Consider the following 21,255-nt stretch of genomic DNA (forward strand, 5'->3'; position numbering starts at 1 on the left):
ATTAGCTTGTTGCAATACACACCCGACACCATATGACGATGCATCACAGGCTACTACCAAACGTTTACATGGATCATACAACACAAGCAATTTGTTTGAGCATAGCAGTTTTCTAGCTTTTACAAAGGCATTTTCTTAGCTTTTACTCCATACCCATTTGTCCCCTTTATGGATTAAGGTATGCAGTGGTTCTAACAGTGTGCTAAGACCCTGTAAGAAGTTACCAAAGTAATTCAGGAGTCCTAGAAATGACCGCAGCTCCGTCACGTTCTGTGGCCTCGGTGCGTTCTCGATTGCCTCCGTCTTCGAATCGGTGGGCCTGATGCCGTCCGCCGCGATTCTTCTCCCCAGGAAGTCCACTTCAGGCACCAGGAAAATGCACTTCAAGCATTTTAACCTGAGCCCCACGCGGTTGAGCCGACTAAGAACCTCCTCCAGGTTCTGTAAATGCGCGACTGCAACCAAGATGTCGTCTTGGAAGACCATGATGCGCAGGACTGACCTCAGTAAGCTTTCCATGTTTCTCTGGAATATCGCCGCGGCTGATCGAATCCCAAACAGGCATCTGTTGTAAATGAAGAGACCTGTGCGCGTGTTGATGCAGGTGAGGCCTTTCGATGATTCCTCCAGCTCCTGCGTCAAGTAGGCCGAGGTCAAGTCCAGCTTCATGAATGTCTTTCCTCCCGCCAGCATCGCAAAAAGGTTGTCTGCCTTTGTAAGTGGGTATTGATCCTGCAGGGAGAAACGATTGATAGTTACTTTGTAATCCACAGATTCTGACTGTGCCATCTCCCTTGAGGACTGGGATGATAGAACTGGCCCACTCATTGAATTCGATCGGCGAAATGATGCCTCACGTTGCAGCCGATCTCCACCCTCTCTCTCATCATGTAAGGCATTGCGCTCGCCTTGTGATGGATGGGTCACACCCCTGGAATTAGGTAGATCTGCACTTTTGCTCCTTGGAACTTCCCAATGCCTGGTTCAAACAGCGAGGGGAACTTGTTTAAGACCTGGGCACACGAAGTGTCGTCGATGGACGAGAGCAGTCGGACATCGTCCCAGTTCCAGCGTATCTTCCCCAGCCAGCTCCTGCCGAGCAGCGTCGGGCCATTGCCTGGTACCACCCAGAGTGGTAGCTTGTGCACCGCTCCATCGTAGGAGACCTTTACGGTAGCACTGCCGATTACAGGAATCAGTTCCTTTGTGTATATTCTCAATTTAGTACGAATGGGAGTCAGGACTGGCCTTGAGACCTTGCTGCACCACAATTTATATAAAGTCTTTTTGCTCATAAGGGACTGGCTCACGCCTGTGTCCAGCTCCATTGACACCAGGAGTCCATTTAATTCAACCTTCAGCATTATCAGGGGGCACTTTGTGGTAAATGTGTGCACCCCATATATCTCTGCCTCCTCGGCCTGTGGCTCTGGTTCGCTGTGATCCGCCGTGGATCTTTCCTCTGCAACATGGTGGTTTGCAGGATTAGCAGGGTTTGCAGCTCACCTTCACATACTTTGGAGGTGTCCCATTGTTCCACAGCCCTTGCAAACGTATCCTTTGAAGTGGCATGAATGGAAATGATGATCACCCCCGCAGCACCAACAAGGTATTAATGGCCTTGCATTTATCACCCTTGATGGTGGACTCTGAGACATCTGCGGACGTGCAGCTGCAGGCATGTGTGACCTGCCCTGTACGTTGCGATTCGAAAACAACATCACTTTGTTCACAGTACTTGTGGCAGCACTCATTTGCTGAGAGATTTGTTTAGTATTGTCACTGGTGGCAATGAATGCATGGGCTATCGCTATGGCTTTACTCAATGTTGGGGTCTCTACAGTCAAAAGTTTGCAAAGTATCACTTCATGGCCAATGCCAAGTACAAAGAAGTCCCTGAGCATGTGCTCCAAACGTCCTTCAAATTCGCAATGTCCTGAAAGGCGTCTTAGCTCGGTGACATAGCTCGCCACTTCCTGGCCTTTTGGTCTTTTGTACGTGTAGAACTGGTACCTCGCCATGAGATCGCTTTCCTTCGGGTTAAGATGCTCCCGGACCAGTGTGCACAAATCATCATATGATTTCTCTTTGGGTTTCACTGGAGCAAGCAGATTTTTCATGAAGCCAGACGGTGGTGCCTCACAAATGGTGAGGAGAATCGCTCTTCATTTGGCAGTGTTCGCTTCTCCTTCCAGCTCATTGACCACCAAGTATTGGTCGAGTCACTCCACAAAGGTTTCCCAATCATCTCCCTGCAAAAATTTCTCCAGAATGCCCACTGTTCTCTGCATCATTGCGGTGGGGTTCGTCATCTGTATCTCGTCGCCAGTTGTTATGTATGAATAAAGAGTCTGACCAAATACTAGGAGCACAAAGTAAAGTGTGACCGTAGTCTTTTATTGCAGGTCTCCAGAGTGTCTCCAGCCTGTGAGGCCCCCTTAAGTAAGGTGCTCCCAAGGGATTGTGGGATCCTTTGGGACTGCAGGGGATGAGCCCTCTGGTGGTTAAACAAAGTATTTACAGGTTTACATATATAACACTTAGCACAGCATGATTTCACTCAATGTGCTCACTTTCTGAATGGACTGCTGTGCAGGTTCTTATAAAGGCACCATAGTGCCATTGAGACTACCAGCAAACTGTGTTGCATTTTGCAACTGGGGTTGAGAGAAACTCTGAGTGACTGAAGCTTTTTTGAAGGTTTGTGAATCTCAACCTTTCACCTCATTAATCTCTGCAGTGATAACCTCCCCTGGGTTTTCTAATCTAACAGGAATCACACTGGGTCGGTGATTGTGTGGGTTTGTGTAGGCCCAACTCATTCCTCCCTGACCCCCGGTGGTGCAGAGTTGTTAATTATAATTTATATGGCAGGCTCTCAGGCAGTATTTCCGGTCCTGCCAAGTAGGCCACCACAGGTGGAGGTGGTGAAGAAGAGGAGAATAACTGGCACTGGCCATAGAGTAGTTTTGGTGGCAGGACCATCCTTACATGCTGAAAGTTCACATAGTGTGTTCAATCATTCTGCAATTGATTGAACTAATTTATTATTCCCTTTAAATTTCCTTCTGCTGCATTAGAAGCAGAGCTTTTCATATCATCTAGCGTTACTAATGTGTTATGATGGAAAATATATCAGAAAACATATTTCTATCATTAATATTTAATAATTAAAAGCTCAGAAATTCCAGGTTCTCTTCTTTAAATCAGTGTTGTCCAACAGAAATTGTTTAGTCACAGCTGCAGTTACGGTGACATTGTTTTAACCACATGCACTAATTTTGAAAACGCCTCACACAATACAGGTAACAACATATATATATATATGTTTACTTAACAGACATCTGTCGCCATTCAGTAACCAAGGAAGTAAAGCTCTCGCAACAATCAAAAAAGACTTGCACATTCTGCTATTCGTCTCACCATTTTATCAAAATGTTTAAAGTACATATTCATACACTATGCGAATATGAGTATTGAGATTATATGCCCAATGACGGTGTCTATTAGTCATTTTTTATTTACTGATCAGCAATGCAATTAGCCACATCTGGACTTCCAATTAGCCACATGGCTAGCAATGTATTGAACAACATTAAAAAGAAAATAAATGTAAAAACTTGCATTTATATACTTTTCATGACCCCGAAGCACTTTAAAGTGTAGTCCCTGTTGTAATGAAGGAAATACGACAACCAAGTTCCCACAAACAGCAATGAGATAAATAACCAGATAGTGGTCTGGAAATTTGGGAATGCTCATTTTAAACACTCACCCCGCACAGGGTGCATACCCTGTGCTAAAGTGGTAGGGGCCGAGGAACTCCGCATATTGAGCCTCAGACCTCATTCCCATATCAGCAACGCTGCAGGAGGAGGTCACACCGGTAGGTGATGGATGTTTGGGCCGCTGCTAGCACTACAATGGTCCACAGGTAAGTGATCAGCGGCTGGTAAGGGGAATCGCGGGGCTTGGGGGTGGGAGTGATCGATGGCTGGGGGGAGGCAAATTTGGGAGTCCGGGCCAGGGGAGAGGGAGATTGAGGGTCCGAGTGTCTGGAAGTCAGGATCTTGGGGGCGGGAGCAACGGTGATGCTCTTGCTCCTCCTGACACGACATTTAGGTAAGCAACTTATCTTTTTTGTTGCAGGCATTCTGTAGGGTTGGATTCCCTCAGTGTAGCCAGCTACGGCAGTCTTACAAAGGGGACCTGAAGCATCAATTAAGCACGTGATTTGCATATGCAAAGGGCCTAACTCCTGCTTCAGGTTTTTTTAAATGACGCCTTTTGTCCTTACCCACTATGGCAGGCAGCTCATTTCCTGCCTGCCACCATTTTGAGGACTTAGGAAAATGGGTACTGTGAGACCCTATTTCTAGGCTAATGTGTTTAAGTGATATTTTCAGGACAACTGGAGAATTCTCCTGTCCTTCTTCATGGGATCTTTTACGACTAACTGATAGGACAACCAAGGCCCGAGTTTAATGACTCATCTGAAAGATGGTACCTCTGACAGTGCACCACTCCCTCAGTACTGCACTGAACTGATAGCCTGGATTCTGTACAGATCAGGAAGGCCCATGTTCCGTCCATCCTCTATGCTAAGTTAATTAGTCTCAGCTTGAGTAGCAATAGAAACACTACATGTCACCTCCCTGGGGCCCAAGAGGCAATGAGCCAGGGTACCTGATGGTGGTTGCTTTGAAGTGACCTGCAGAACACCAGGATATGACTGAGCTTACCTGAACTTGTCTTAGTCAAACAGTCACTTACTCTTTGTAATGTTGTAGCTCCACATTGTGGACGCCTGTGTTATTGCAGCTAGTGCTGTTAATAAAGAACAGGTCACCTGACCAGCAGGTCAGGGGTCTCCGGAACCTGCAGCCATTTCACAGGCTGTGTGATGTGTGTGCTCTCTAAGATATGACATTTGGCGACGAGGATGGGATGTAATCGGATAATACAAAGCTGAAATTTTTGTTGATGAAGGATTCAACCAGCCGTCAGAGAGACTTCGAGAACATCTCTGTTTTTGGAATAGCTACAAATCTGAGGTAAGTTACGAGCACACTTGGTGAAACTGCCAGAGTCAAAATGACTGTCCCTATGGGAGTTATTGGGAATGTGGGGTAATTTCAACATGACCGTGAAAGTTTCAGAGCATATGTGGATCGGATAGAAAGGTTTTTCACTGCCAATAATATCATCGAAATTCCTGGTAATGAAGACAATAACTGGGATTGAAAAAGAGCTATATTCTTAACTGAGGCCGGGCCTGAGTCTTATGAAACGTTGATAAATTTGCTTGTGACTGACAAGCCAAAGGATACAATGCTGAAACAGATTCTAACTAAGCTAGAACAACATTACAGCCCCGTTCCGTTAGAAATTGCTGAAAGTTATCGTTCCAGAATACGAAATCAGAAGGCCAAAGAAAATATTAGTGAGTACATTGTAGCATTAAAAAAGCTATCTATTCACTGTAATTTCGGAGACTTTCAGAACCGAACATTGCGACACCGCTTTGTTTGTGGGATGAAAAATGATGCGATCAGAAGGAAGTTATTGACAACGCCTGACTTGACTTTTGATTTAGCTTGTCAGACAGCTAGGTCGATGAGCATGGCCGACCAATATTCCCAAGAATTTCATACTAATTTCAGTCATCAGAAACCGAGGTGAACCGCCTGCAGGTTCAAAGTAAAACGCGGTGGGGCCCCAAATTCTCAACAACTGGAAATGGGATCAGAGCATTGATGTCCTGCTTTTAGCACCTGGGACAACACAGTGCTCAAAGTTGTCCATATGTGAAGGCAGAGTGTTTCGTCTGCAGGAAAACTGGGCATCTTGCAAAGCTATGAGTAGAAATCCTCAGAGCATGGAAGAACAACAACAGGACGAGGAGATGTTAGAGTTAATGGTCATCAGGAGCACGAGGTCAATAGACGGCAATTCAAAAAGTATCATAATCCACATAGATGTTGCAGGATTCAAGATATCCATGGAAATCGACACTGGTGCATCCATGAGTGTAGTACCGGAGTCGCTATACCTCGACAAATTGCGGGATTTCCCATTGGAGAAAGCCAAGATAGAGCTGCGAGGCTACTCGGGAGGGAACATTCCGGTGGTAGGTCATATCACTGTACCGTTGAAATACAAGGATCAAGTTCAGAGCTTGCCTCTAATAGTAGTGGCAGGAGACAAGCCTGCCTTACTAGGAAGAAATTGGTTGGGATCACTGAAGCTGGATTGGAGTGAGATTTTTCGTGTCGAAACGAGACTTGCGTCAAAGGATGATGTCATCAAGAATTATCCGAAGGTGTTCTTTGAAACGGGCAGTCCGATCCAAGGCTTCAAGGCGAGTGTCAGGGTACAGAAGGACGCTAGATCGGTTTACTGTAAGCCACGTTCCATACCATGTGCACTCAAGGAGAAAGTTGATCAAGAACTCAAAAGACTAGAGATTGAGAACATTATTTCTAAGATAGATCGATGTAATTGGTCTATACCCATTGTTGTTGTACCTAAGTCCGATGGTAAGGTAGGATTGTATGGTGATTATAAAGTAACCGTAAACCAGGTTCTAGAGGGTAATGTTCCCAATACTTTGCCAAATATAGAAGTTTTGTTCACAACACTGACAGGGGGTCAGATTTTCTCAAAGTTGGATTTGACAAATGCCTACTTACAACTGGAACTAGATGAGGAGTCCAAGTCATGCTTGACTATAAATGCTCATCTAGGCCTATATCAATTTAATAGGCTACTGTTTGGAGTGTCTTCCGCCCCTGCCATGTTCCAAGAGGTGATGAACCAGATTTTGCAAGGTATTGAAGGGGTAGTATGTTATTTAGATGACATACTAATTTCAGCACCAAATAGGCAAATTCACAATAACATATTGAATGAAGTCCTCAAATGGCTAGAGAAGCACAGAGTACGAGTGGCTGCTTGCAAGTGTGAGTTATTTCAAAACTCAGTGGAGTACTTAGGGTACAGAATAGACAAAGATGATTTACATCCAACCAAGGAAAAACTGGATGCAATCAGAAATGCACCCACTCCCAAGAATGTCACTGAACTTCGATCATTTTTGGGTCTTTTGAACTATTATGGGAATTTCTTACCAAATTTGGCTACAGTATTACATCCACTGAATGAACTATTGAAAAAACAGGTCCATTGGAAGTGGTCAAAAGAATGCGATACAGCATTCAAGGAATGTAAAAGCAAATTGGTAGAGAGCACCATGTTAGTTCACTATGATGTACCTCAGGAGATCAAACTAGCATGTGATGCCTCTCCGTATGGTGTTGGGGCAGTAATCTCTCATGTATTACGTAGTGGGGAGGAGAGACCAATTGCTTTTGCTTCAGTGCCAGTGAGCGTAAATATACGCAAATCGAAAGGGAAGCTTTGGCATTAATTTTTGGGGTCAAGAAGTTCCACAAATACTTGTATGGTCATAAGTGTACTCTTGTTACGGACCATAAGCCCCTGACAGCAATCCTCCATCCAACGTCCCCAGTTCCAACATTAGCTGCAGCCCGAATGCAGAGATGGGCTTTGATTTTGTCAGCATATACATATGCTATTGAATACAAACAATCAGCTGATCACAGTAATGCTGATGCTATGTCTAGATTGCCTTCCCCATCACAAGTTACACCTGATAGGGAAGAGGTGTTCTATTTTTCATACATCGATGAACTGTCAGTCACAGCTGAAGAGATTGGGAAGGCAATCAAACGTGACCCAGTCATGTCAAAGGTGTATGATTATATTGCAAACGGATGGCCAAACCAGCTAACAGACAAAGATATTCATCCATTCTTCATTCATCGAAATGAATTATCAGTCAATAAAGATTGTATCATGTGGGGTGCAAGGGTGGTTATATCAAATAAATTCAGGTCCAAATTATTAGGAGACCTCCATGACCAACATCTGGGAATGTGCTTGACCAAGAGTTTTGCACGCAGTTATTTATGGTGGCCAGGTCTTGATAAAGATATAGAGTACATCGTGAATCAGTGAACGACATGTCAATTGGTAAGCAAGCAACCACCATCAGTACCATTACAGCCATGGAAATGGCCTCCCAGGGTGTGGTAAAGGCTACATATTGATTTTGCTGAGCTAGAAGGGCAACAATTGTTCATTGTGATTGATAGCCACTTGAAGTGGATCGAGGTGTTTCCAATGTGGAAAATAACAACAAGTAAAACGTTAGACATTTTGCGAAGATTATTTTCTTCATTTGGCCTTCCAGAAGAAATTGTTTCGGATAATGGACCACAATTTCATTCAGAAGAATTTGCACAATTCACGAGCAAAAATGGTGTGAAACATACGGTAGAGGAGGATTTCCTGGAGTGCATAAGGGATGGTTTTTTAGACCAATATGTCGAGGAACCAACTAGGGGGGAGGCCATCTTAGACTGGGTGTTGTGTAATGAGAGAGGATTAATTAACAATCTCGTTGTGCGAGGCCCCTTGGGGAAGAGTGACCATAAAATGGTGGAATTCTGCATTAGGATGGAGAATGAAACAGTTAATTCAGAGACCATGGTCCAGAACTTAAAGAAGGGTAACTTTGAAAGTATGAGGCGTGAATTGGCTAGGATAGATTGGCGAATGATACTGAAGGGGTTGACTGTGGATGGGCAATGGCAGACATTTACAGACCGTATGGATGAACTACAACAATTGTACATTCCTGTCTGTCGTAAAAATAAAAAAGGGAAGGTGGCTCAACCGTGGCTATCAAGGGAAATCAGGGATAGCATTAAAGCCAAGGAAGTGGCATACAAATTGGCCAGAAATAGCAGCGAACCCGGGGACTGGGAGAAATTTAGAACTCAGCAGAGGAGGACAAAGGGTTTGATTAGGGCAGGGAAAATGGAGTACGAGAAGAAGCTTGCAGGGAACATTAAGACGGATTGCAAAAGTTTCTATAGATATGTAAAGAGAAAAAGATTAGTAAAGACAAACGTAGGTCCCCTGCAGTCAGAATCAGGGGAAGTCATAACGGGGAACAAAGAAATGGCGGACCAATTGAACAAGTACTTTGGTTCGGTATTCACTGAGGAGGACACAAACAACCTTCCGGATATAAAAGGGATCGGAGGGTCTAGTAAGGAGGAGGAACTGAGGGAAATCCTTATTAGTCGGGAAATTGTGTTGGGGAAATTGATGGGATTGAAGGCCGATAAATCCCCAGGGCCTGATGGACTGCATCCCAGAGTACTTAAGGAGGTGGCCTTGGAAATAGTGGATGCATTGACAGTCATTTTCCAACATTCCATTGACTCTGGATCAGTTCCTATGGAGTGGAGGGTAGCCAATGTAACCCCACTTTTTAAAAAAGGAGGCAGAGAGAAAACAGGGAATTATAGACCGGTCAGCCTGACATCGGTAGTGGGTAAAATGATGGAATCAATTATTAAGGATGTCATAGCAGTGCATTTGGAAAGAGGTAATATGATAGGTCCAAGTCAGCATGGATTTGTGAAAGGGAAATCATGCTTGACAAATCTTCTGGAATTTTTTGAGGATGTTTCCAGTAGAGTGGACAAGGGAGAACCAGTTGATGTGGTATATTTGGACTTTCAGAAGGCTTTCGACAAGGTCCCACACAAGAGATTAATGTGCAAAGTTAAAGCACATGGGATTGGGGGTAGTGTGCTGACATGGATTGAGAACTGGTTGTCAGACAGGAAGCAAAGAGTAGGAGTAAATGGGAACTTTTCAGAATGGCAGGCAGTGACTAGTGGGGTACCGCAAGGTTCTGTGCTGGGGCCCCAGCTGTTTACACTGTACATTAATGATTTAGACGAGGAGATTAAATGTAGTATCTCCAAATTTGCGGATGACACTAAGTTGGGTGGCAGTGTGAGCTGCAAGGAGGATTCTATGAGGCTGCAGAGCGACTTGGATAGGTTAGGTGAGTGGGCAAATGCATGGCAGATGAAGTATAATGTGGATAAATGTGAGGTTATCCACTTTGGTGATAAAAACAGAGAGACAGACTATTATCTGAATGGTGACAGATTAGGAAAAGGGGAGGTGCAAAGAGACCTGGGTGTCATGGTACATCAGTCATTGAAGGTTGGCATGCAGGTACAGCAGGCGGTTAAGAAAGCAAATGGCATGTTGGCCTTCGTAGCGAGGGGATTTGAGTACAGGGGCAGGGAGGTGTTGCTACAATTGTACAGGGCCTTGGTGAGGCCACACCTGGAGTATTGTGTACAGTTTTGGTCTCCTAACCTGAGGAAGGACATTCTTGCTATTGAGGGAGTGCAGCGAAGGTTCACCAGACTGATTCCCGGGATGGCGGGACTGACCTATCAAGAAAGACTGGATCAACTGGGCTTGTATTCACTGGAGTTCAGAAGAATGAGAGGGGACCTCATAGAAACGTTTAAAATTCTGACGGGGTTAGACAGGTTAGATGCAGGAAGAATGTTCCCAATGTTGGGGAAGTCCAGAACCAGGGGACACAGTCTAAGGATAAGGGGGAAGTCATTTAGGACCGAGATGAGGAGGAATTTCTTCACCCAGAGAGTGGTGAACCTGTGAAATTCTCTACCACAGAAAGTTGTTGAGGCCAATTCACTAAATATATTCAAAAAGGAGTTAGATGAAGTCCTTACTACTAGGGGAATCAAGGGGTATGGTGAGAAAGCAGGAATGGGGTACTGAAGTTGCATATTCAGCCATGAACTCATTGAATGGCGGTGCAGGCTAGAAGGGCCGAATGGCCTACTCCTGCACCTATTTTCTATGTTTCTATGTTTCTATACCAAGGTCCCACCATACCACCCTGCTTTGAATGGTGCAGCAGAGCGCACTGTACAAATTGTAAAACGTGCCCTCATCAAACAAATATTGGATCCAAATTCAAAGAAACGACAGTTGTCATTGGACCACAAATTGGCCAATTTTCTAATTACGTATCGTAATATTCCTCATACAACTCCTGGTAGACCACCAGCAGAGTTATTTCTCAAACGACAGCCACGAACCAGATTCTCGTTGTTAAAATCAAACTTGGCACAGTCCGTAGATGAGAAACAATTAAGACAGAAAGAGAGTCATGATAGAGGTAGAATAAAAGAGAGAAGTGTGAAATTAAATCAGAAGTTGAGAGTGAAGAACCATCACCATAAATGGTTAAAGTGGTTACCAGGAAGAGTGGTGAAGATATGTGGTTCTCGCACATATTTGGTCAAGGTGTTTGATAATGGACAGGTTCGGTTTGTTCACATTGATCATATTTTACCCACAGACATGGAAGTAGTTGATGTTTGGGAGTGATTCCATTATTTCTGACTCATCTGAGTTATTTTTGATACACCAGTAGCATATCCTACATCCAATGTACTGGGAACAAATCCAAGAGAAAGTCAGAATTTAAGTCTGAGTCTGAGTCAGAGTCTCCGAGTCTCTAACTCTCTGAAGTTAGAGAGAATTCAAATGGAAATCAAGGGCAACCCTTGGAGGAAAACTTCCCTCAGGATCAGCCTCGAATGAGTTTAAATTCGACACCATGTTTGGAACGTTCTGTTTGAGAGTGAAGGTATCCCCTTCGAAACAGAAAACAAGTGGTTAAGCTTGATTTGTAAATATGGCAAAATAAGTCCATATTCTTTGTTATGTATAACCATACAAGTTATGTATGATGATTGGTTGTTATAATAACTCTTAATTAAGGAGGAAGTGGTGTAATGTCTGTAGCTCCACATTGTGGAAGCCTGTGTTACTGCAGCTAGTGCTGTTAATAAAGAGCAGGTCAGGGGTCACCAGAACCTGCAGCCATTTTACAGGCTGTGTGATGTACTCTCTAAGATATGACAATCTTGAGGCTCACATCTGAAGAATGATCACTTGGGTGAGATATTGAGGAGCGGCTGCAGCATAAGGCATTGGGGTAAATGTTTATGTTTCGCACTCCCAGTAAAGAGCTTTGCACTCCAGCAGCGCATATTGGGAATTGGGGTAGATACTCCATTCTCGACTCCCATGATATTCGATTAATGGATGGAAAACTGTGGCAGCCACAAATCAGGAACATGCTTAAATTTCCGATATGGGCGGCTGCTGCGTGAAGCTCGAAACACAATAATTTACTCCTACTGTATTCAAGATGGTAAAGGAGAAAATGGATAAGAGATAAATTAAATGGAAGGAAAAATTGGGAAATGGAATCATAGATTAACAATGGGAAATAACTAAAACAGGAAATGGAAAGGGTATATTCCAGTACATTCCAAACAGTAGTAGTGATGTTGGGGAGGGCATCAAACAGGAAATTAGGGGTGCGTGCAATAAAGGTGCAGCAGTTATAATGGGTGACTTTAATATGCACCTAGATTGGGCTAGCCAAACTGGAAGCAATACGGTGGAGGGGGATTTCCTGGAGTGCATAAGGGATGGTTTTTTAGACCAATATGTCGAGGAACCAACTAGGGGGAGGCCATCTTAGACTGGGTGTTGTGTAATGAGAGAGGATTAATTAGCAATCTCGTTGTGCGAGACCCCTTGGGGAAGAGTGACCATAATATGGTGGAATTCTGCATTAGGATGGAGAATGAAACAGTTAATTCAGAGACCATGGTCCAGAACTTAAAGAAGGGTAACTTTGAAGGTATGAGGCGTGAATTGGCTAGGATAGATTGGCGAATGATACTGAAGGGGTTGACTGTGGATGGGCAATGGCAGACATTTAGAGACCGCATGGATGAACTACAACAATTGTACATTCCTGTCTGGCGTAAAAATAAAAAATGGAAGGTGGCACAACCGTGGCTATCAAGGGAAATCAGGGATAGTATTAAAGCCAAGGAAGTGGCATACAAATTAGCCAGAAATAACAGCGAACCCGGGGACTGGGAAATTTAGAACTCAGCAGAGGAGGACAAAGGGTTTGATTAGGGCAGGGAAAATGGAGTACGAGAAGAAGCTTGCAGGGAACATTAAGACGGATTGCAAAAGTTTCTATAGATATGTAAAGAGAAAAAGGTTAGTAAAGACAAACGTAGGTCCCCTGCAGTCAGAATCAGGGGAAGTCATAACGGGGAACAAAGAAATGGCGGACCAATTGAACAAGTACTTTGGTTCGGTATTCACTGAGGAGGACACAAACAACCTTCCGGATATAAAAGGGATCGGAGGGTCGAGTAAGGAGAAGGAACTGAGGGAAATCCTTATTAGTCGGGAAATTGTGTTGGGGAAATTGATGGGATTGAAGGCCGATAAATCCCCAGGGCCTGATGGACTGCATCCCACAGTACTTAAGGAGGTGGCCTTAGAAATAGTGGATGCATTGACAGTCATTTTCCAACATTCCATTGACTCTGGATCAGTTCCTATGGAGTGGAGGGTAGCCAATGTAACCCCACTTTTTAAAAAAGGAGGGAGAGAGAAAACAGGGAATTATAGACCGGTCAGCCTGACATCGGTAGTGGGTAAAATGATGGAATCAATTATTAAGGATGTCATAGCAGTGCATTTGGAAAGAGGTGATATGATAGGTCCAAGTCAGCATGGATTTGTGAAAGGGAAATCATGCTTGACAAATCTTCTGGAATTTTTTGAGGATGTTTCCAGTATAGTGAACAAGTGAGATCAGTTGATGTGGTATATTTGGACTTTCAGAAGGCTTTCGACAAGGTCCCACACAAGAGATTAATGTGCAAAGTTAAAGCACATGGGATTGAGGGTAGTGTGCTGACATGGATTGAGAACTGGTTGTCAGACAGGAAGCAAAGAGTAGGAGTAAACGGGGACTTTTCAGAATGGCAGGCAGTGACTAGTGGGTTACCGCAAGGTTCTGTGCTGGGGCCCCAGCTGTTTACACTGTATATTAATGATTTAGACGAGGGGATTAAATGTAGTATCTCCAAATTTGAGGATGACACTAAGTTGGGTGACAGTGTGAGCTGCGAGGAGGATGCTATGGGGCTGCAGAGCGACTTGGATAGGTTAGGTGAGTGGGCAAATGCATGGCAGATGAAGTATAATGTGGATAAATGTGAGGTTATCCACTTTGGTGATAAAAACAGAGAGACAGACTATTATCTGAATGGTGACAGATTAGGAAAAGGGGAGGTGCAACGAGACCTGGGTGTCATGGTACATCAGTCATTGAAGGTTGGCATGCAGGTACAGCAGGCGGTTAAGAAAGCAAATGGCATGTTGGCCTTCATAGCAAGGGGATTTGAGTACAGGGGCAGGGAGGTGTTGCTACAGTTGTACAGGGCCTTGGTGAGGCCACACCTGGAGTATTGTGTACAGTTTTGGTCTCCTAACCTGAGGAAGGACATTCTTGCTATTGAGGGAGTGCAGCGAAGGTTTACCAGACTGATTCCCGGGATGGCGGGACTGACCTATCAAGAAAGACTGGATCAACTGGGCTTGTATTCACTGGAGTTCAGAAGAATGAGAGGGGACCTCATAGAAACGTTTAAAATTCTGACGGGGTTAGACAGGTTAGATGCAGGAAGAATGTTCCCAATGTTGGGGAAGTCCAGAACCAGGGGACACAGTCTAAGGATAAGGGGTAAGCCATTTAGGACCGAGATGAGGAGGAATTTCTTCACCCAGAGAGTGGTGAACCTGTGGAATTCTCTACCTCAGAAAGTTGTTGAGGCCAATTCACTAAATATATTCAAAAAGGAGGTAGATGGAGTCCTTACTACTAGGGGGATCAAGGGGTATGGTGAGAAAGCAGGAATGGGGTACTGAAGTTGCATGTTCAGCCATGAACTCATTGAATGGCGGTGCAGGCTAGAAGGGCCGAATGGCCTACTCCTGCACCTATTTTCTATGTTTCTATGTTTCTATGTTTCTATGTTTCTATGTCAGGAATAAAGGGAGTTTATTGAAGGCTGGAGTTCCAAAATAAACAGGGAGATCAGATCAAACTTATAACTAAAAAATTTTTTAGTGCTAATAAGAAAGATAATAAGATTGAAAGAGAGGAACACTATAAAAATTATAGGAAACCTCTTTAAAAGATTTCAAAGGCGAAGAGGCAATATCAGAAAATTACCAATAAAAAGAGCAATGAAAAGGCTTTTTATAGGCGCATCAGTAGCAAGGGGACAGTCAAGGTAGGGGTAGGATGACGAAGGGATGAAAGAGGCAAGCTTGCAGGGAGAGTGAGGGAATGGCAGATATCGTAAGTACTTTGCCTTAGTTTTCAAAGAGTTTATGGATATTGAGATTATAAAATCACCAAAAGCGGTCAATCAATGCTGCTCTCATTGACTGTCCACTCTGTTTAAAGAGGCATTCTCACTGGTTGCCACACTGTTTAAAGAGGCGCTTTAACTCACTACCTCCCTGTTTGAAGAGGCATTCTCACTCACTAATTTTACTAAAGCTGGAAAATAGTGGAAGGAGTCTTTAGAATTCCCAAGGCGTTTCCACTAGGTAAAACTCCACTCTGGGAGTGCAAATTCATAACGTAATCTCTATAGTCACTTCTACAATCTCGCTAAGGAAAAAAATACAGCATTTATAGCAACTAAAGACTGTTTTTTATAATTGTACATGCTATTACTTTGTACCTGGTGTGGTTATAGCATTATAGATCTTATGGTCAATTTAATTGTGATGACGGCTGTAGAAGTATGTTTTAATGGAATAAAAGTGTTTGAAGGATTTCAACTTCATGAGTAATACCAACAACTGATCATTTCTCAGATTTGCTAAGTGTTTTCAGGGTATATAAAGATTTTTTTTGTTCAAGATATAGAATTCAGGCAGTTATGTTCATTTTGTTAAAATCTTGGGCTGGATTTTCGGTTTTGGTGATTTCGGGTGGTAATGTGGCGGGGCAGTCCTGATACCACATGGGAACAGTTTGCATCCGAGTCTGAAAAATTTGTCCAAAACAGTTGAATGATCGGGGATGCTAAATCAGACATTACACCAGGAACTTTTAGCGCCCGAGCCAAAACTCGCGGCGGTAAAGAAAGTCACCATTTTGCATACGTGGCTTGAGCAGTGGTGCAGTAGGGAGGGATTCAAATTCCTGGGGCATTGGAACCGGTTCTGGGGGAGGTGGGACCAGTACAACCGGACGGTCTGCACCTGGGCAGGACCGGAACCAATGTCCTAGGAGGAGTGTTTGCTCGTGCTGTTGGGGAGGAGTTAAACTAATATGGTAGGGGGATGGGAACCAATGCAGGGAGACCGAGGGAAACAAATTGGAGACAAAAGCAAAAGACAGAAAGGAAATGAGTAAAAGTGGAGGGCAGAGAAACCCAAGGCAAAAAACAAAAAGGGCCACTGAATATAAAGGGGCAGGAGGGGTAAAAACTAAAAATCATGGTTTAAAAACTAGTATTAAAACACTCTACCTAAACGCACGCAGCATTTGAAATAAAGTAAATGAGTTGACAGCACAAATCATTACAAATGGGTATGATTTGGTGGCCATTACAGAAACATGGTTGCAGGGTGGCCAAGACTGGGAATTAAACATACAGGGGTATCTGACGATTCATAAAGATAGACAAGAAGGGAAAGGAGGTGGGGTAGCTCTGTTAATAAAGGATGATATCAGGGCAGTTGTGAGAGACGATATTGGCTCGAATGAACAAAATGTTGAATCATTGTGGGTGGAGATTAGAGATAGTAAGGGGAAAAAGTCACTGGTGGGCGTAGTTTATAGGCCCCCAAATAATAACTACCCGGTGGGGCGGGCAATAATCAAGGGAATAATGGAGGAATGTGAAAAAGGAATGGCAGTAGTCATGGGGGATTTTAACCTACATATCGATTGGTCAAATCAAATCGCATGGGGTAGCCTGGAGGAGGAATTCATAGAATGCATACGGGATTGTTTCTTAGAACAGTATGTTACAGAACCTACAAGGGAGCAAGCTATCTTAGATCTGGTCCTGTGTAATGAGACAGGAAAAATAAATGATCTCCTAGTAAAAGATCCTCTCGGAATGAGTGAACACAGTATGGTTGAATTTGTAATACAAATTGAGGGTGAGGGTGAGTGTGTCAGAAACGAGCGTACTATGCTTAAACAAAGGGGACTACAGTGGGATGAGGGCAAAGTTGACTAAAGTAGACTGGAAACACAGACTAAACGGTGGCACAATTGAGGAACAGTGGAGGACTTTTAAGGAGCTCTTTCATAGTGCGCAACAAAAATATATTCCAGTGAAAAAGGGCGGTAATAGAAAGGATAAGAACATACGAATTAGGAACAGGAGTAGGCCATCTAGCCCCTCGAGCCTGCTCCGCCATTCAACAAGATCATGGCTGATCTGGCCATGGACTCAGCTCCACTTACCCGCCCGCTTACCGTAACCCTTAATTCCCTTATTGGTTAAAAATCTATCTATCTGTGACTTGAATACATTCAATGAGCTAGCCTCAACTGCTTCCTTGGGCAGAGAATTCCACAGATTCACAACCCTTTGGGAGAAGAAATTCCTTCTCAACTCGGTTTTAAATTGGCTCCCCCGTATTTTGAGGTTGTGCCCCCTAGTTCTAGTCTCCCCTACCAGTGGAAACAACCTCCCCGCCTCTATCTTGTCTATCCCTTTCATTATTTTAAATGTTTCTATAAGATCACCCCTCATCCTTCTGAACTCCAACGAGTAAAGACCCAGTCTACTCAATCTATCATCATAAGGTAATCCCCTCATCTCCGGAATCAGCCGAATGAATCACCTCTGTACCCCCTCCAAAGCCAGTATATCCTTCCTTAAGTAAGGTGACCAAAACTGCACGCAGTACTCCAGGTGCGGCCTTACCAATACCCTATACAGTTGCAGCAGGACCTCCCTGCTTTTGTACTCCATCCCTCTCGCAATGAAGGCCAACATTCCATTCGCCTTCCTGATTACCTGCTGCACCTGCAAACTAACTTTTTGGGATTCATGCACAAGGACCCCCAGGTCCCTCTGCACCTCAACATTTTGTAATTTCTCCCCATTCAAATAATATTCCCTTTTACTGCTTTTTTTCCCAAGGTGATGACTCACACTTTCCGACATTGTATTCCATCTGCCAAACCTTAGCCCATTCGCTTAACCGATCCAAATCTCTTTGCAGCCTTTCTGTGTTCTCTACACAACCCGCTTTCCCACTAATCTTTGTGTCATCTGCAAATTTTGTAACACTACACTCTGTCCCCTCTGCCAGGTCATCTATGTATATTGTAAACAGTAGTGGTCCCAGCACCGATCCCTATGGCACACCACTAACCACTGATTTCCACCCCGAAAAGGACCCATTTATCCCGACTCTCTGCTTTCTGTTCGCCAGCCAATTCTCTATCCATGCTAATACATTTCCTCTGACTCTGCGTACCTCTATCTTCTGCAGTTTGGCACCTTATCAAATGCCTTTTGAAAATCTAAATACATCACATCCATCGGTACACCTCTATCCACCATGCTCATTATATCCTCAAAGAATTCCAGTAAATTAGTTAAACATGATTTCCTCTTCATGAATCCATGCTGCGTCTGCTTGATTGCACTATTCCTATCTAGATGTCCCGCTATTTCTTCCTTAATGATAGTTTCAAGCATTTTTCCCACTACAGATGTTAAACTAACTGGCCTATAGTTACCTGCCTTTTGTCTGCCCCCTTTTTTAAACAGAGGCATTACATTAGCTGCTTTCCAATCCGCTGGTACCTCCCCAGAGTCCAGAGAATTTTGTTAGATTATAACGAATGCATCTGCTATAACTTCCGCCATCTCTTTTAATACCCTGGGATGCATTTCATCAGGACCAGGGGACATGTCTACCTTGAGTCCCATTAGCCTGTCCAGCACTACCCCTCTAGTGCTAGTGATTGTCTCAAGGTCCTCCCTTCCCACATTCCTGTGACCAGCAATTGTTGGCATGGTTTCTGTTTCTTCCACTGTGAAGACCGAAGCAAAATAATTGTTTAAGGTCTCAGCCATTTCCACATTTCCCATTATTAAATCCCCCTTCTCATCTTCTAAAGGACCAACATTTACTTTAGTCACTCTTTTTTCCGTTTTTTATATATCTGTAAAAGCTTTTACTATCCGTTTTTATGTTTTGCACAAGTTTACCTTCGTAATCTATCTTTCCTTTCTTTATTGCTTTCTTAGTCATTCTTTGCTGTCGTTTATAATTTTCCCAATCTTCTATTTTCCCACTAACCTTGGCCACCTTGTACGCATTGGTATTATTTGGGGGGCCTATAAACACAATGTTATGTATTTGAGGGAACTGCCCCTTCGCAATGTTTTACAGGCCATGGTGTGGGTTGTAGAGTGCAGCAGAAAGATGAACTCTATCTTTCCCAGCCATTACCTCTGCATTCAGGATGCACAGATCCTACTGTGCCCTAATCATTGTCAAGCCTCCTCGAACTACACGAACACTGATGATATCTGTTTCATTGGCATCATCGTGAGCCATTGTTCTACCTGCCTCTCACCTCCTCCCAGTGTTTGTAAAGCCTTACTCAACAGCCACACACATTGAAGTGAAGACTTTTGCACATGCACACAGTTGCAGCTACTGAACTATGGAAGGCATATGTGGCACAGCAGGTGGTGGACCCTTACTGAACCCTTCTTCTTGTTCTTTTTGCAGGCGAAACTCTCCCACAACAGACGGGAACAACTTCAGACGGAGGCGGAGAGCTTGAGTTCCTCGATCTAACAGAAGTTGAGCAACGAGTCTCAGTCCTTATGGGCACACCATTTCACACTAATGCCGGGGCAATGTCGAGCCCCCTTCGGGTAGTGAGGGTATGTGAATGGAACACGCGACTGATTGACACCTACTATGAAGTTGCCTAGCCCCTTTTCTTCTACATCTGCAACACCACCTTGCTGCTATCAACCTGCCCCCTCCCCTTTTACTAACCACACATCTGTTCTTTTCTGCTTGCAGATGATGAGCCACAACCTGCAATGCCTTCTCGGGAGCCTCTGGGCACGGTGGAGACGATGAGGGAGGTGATGAAGGTCTGCAGCCTGAACATCAGAGCCCAGCAGTCGCCACTCAAGCGGAGACAACATCTGGGGAAGAGGCCGATTTCCAGGGTTTGGATTACTCTGAGGCTCCTGGCCCCAGTGACCTACAGCAACGCTGAGCAGGAGGGGAAGCTCGGATGTCAGCTCCCCGGAGGGTGAGTCGGCACAGAAGTCCTGCTGAAGAACAGGCAGACGAGGACCTGGACTTGGTGGCAATGTCCAGTGAAAACACACAGATGTACCGCAAGCTCATGGGTGCATTGATTAGGATCCCGAGGGCATCGACAAACTTGGTGTGAGTGTTGCAGAGGCTGTCTCTGCATCTCTGGAATCAAGCGGGGCCATGCTTGACCACTCAGGGTGGCCTCCAGCGTGGCGTGCCATATTGTGTGGCGCGTCCCCTTGATCACGTTGCAGAATCAATGGCATCGCAGGCACAGGCGACAATGCAGCTTGATGATGTGATGCAGTCGATGACTGCTGCCATACACTCTGTCTTCCCCACTGTCCAACAGGAAGTGATGGAGCCAAAGCAGGCCAGCAAGATGACACATCGTGCTCCGGATGCTGAGGTCCAGCCCCGTCTGAATGTCAGTGGTTCCTCGGAGATGGAAGATGCTGTCATTCCGCAGGGTGACGGTTTTCTTGATCCCACCGTTGATTCTCAGACCATGCATCTTACGCGGTCTACAGCCGACCCGGCGGAGACTGCTTCCACCGATGCTGAGGTGCAGCAGGTCGAAGCCGGGCCTTCCAGGCCCAGAGCTGGTCCAGAGCGGCTTCCTCGGCTGCCTGCACTGTCTGGCCCCTCAGCAGCCTCAAGCAGCCTTGCTATAGGCACTGAGGCCTCATTGAGGATGAACAGCAAGCATGGGAGGGGGATCAAGGGAAGGGGGGGAAATATCTGGCGAAGACCTATTAGGGTTGGGAAAACCATGAACACACGCCCTGAAATGTATAAAGTACTCCTGCAAATAGTTTTCGGTTATGAATGAAGTTGTTGTAACATTTTTTGCAGCAGATCACTGTTTCTTCTCTTGTTTGCTTTTGTAGCTTTATAGAATTATTTGATCTTATTGGGAGGGAATGGTTTGTAAATTTTTCAGATAAATGTTTCACTTTGACCATTTGTCGTTGATGTCCTGTGTATCATTGCAAAGCTCAACATGGATGTGCCTTTATTGTGGTATTAGATGCATCCCTCAGCTTCCTCCATTCAAGCAAACCAGTCCATTATGAGGTACCGACGTGC

General features: G+C 44.5%; 1 protein-coding gene and 1 long non-coding RNA gene across 2 annotated transcripts in view; one reads left to right on the forward strand and one right to left on the reverse strand.

Annotated features, from left to right (window-relative positions):
* The window catches only part of LOC139255296 (polycystin-2-like protein 1), a 231,024-nt gene that overhangs the window by 176,560 nt on the left and 33,209 nt on the right, over nt 1-21,255 (reverse strand). The gene's annotated exons all lie outside the window — the stretch shown is intronic.
* LOC139259456 (uncharacterized) lies at nt 4,886-20,874 on the forward strand. The gene is made up of 3 exons (XR_011592574.1): nt 4,886-5,054; nt 19,618-19,775; nt 19,921-20,874. It is a non-coding gene; the product is annotated as an uncharacterized lncRNA (long non-coding RNA).

This window comes from Pristiophorus japonicus, chromosome 3 (assembly GCF_044704955.1).
Source record: "Pristiophorus japonicus isolate sPriJap1 chromosome 3, sPriJap1.hap1, whole genome shotgun sequence".
Classification (NCBI taxonomy): domain Eukaryota; kingdom Metazoa; phylum Chordata; class Chondrichthyes; family Pristiophoridae; genus Pristiophorus; species Pristiophorus japonicus.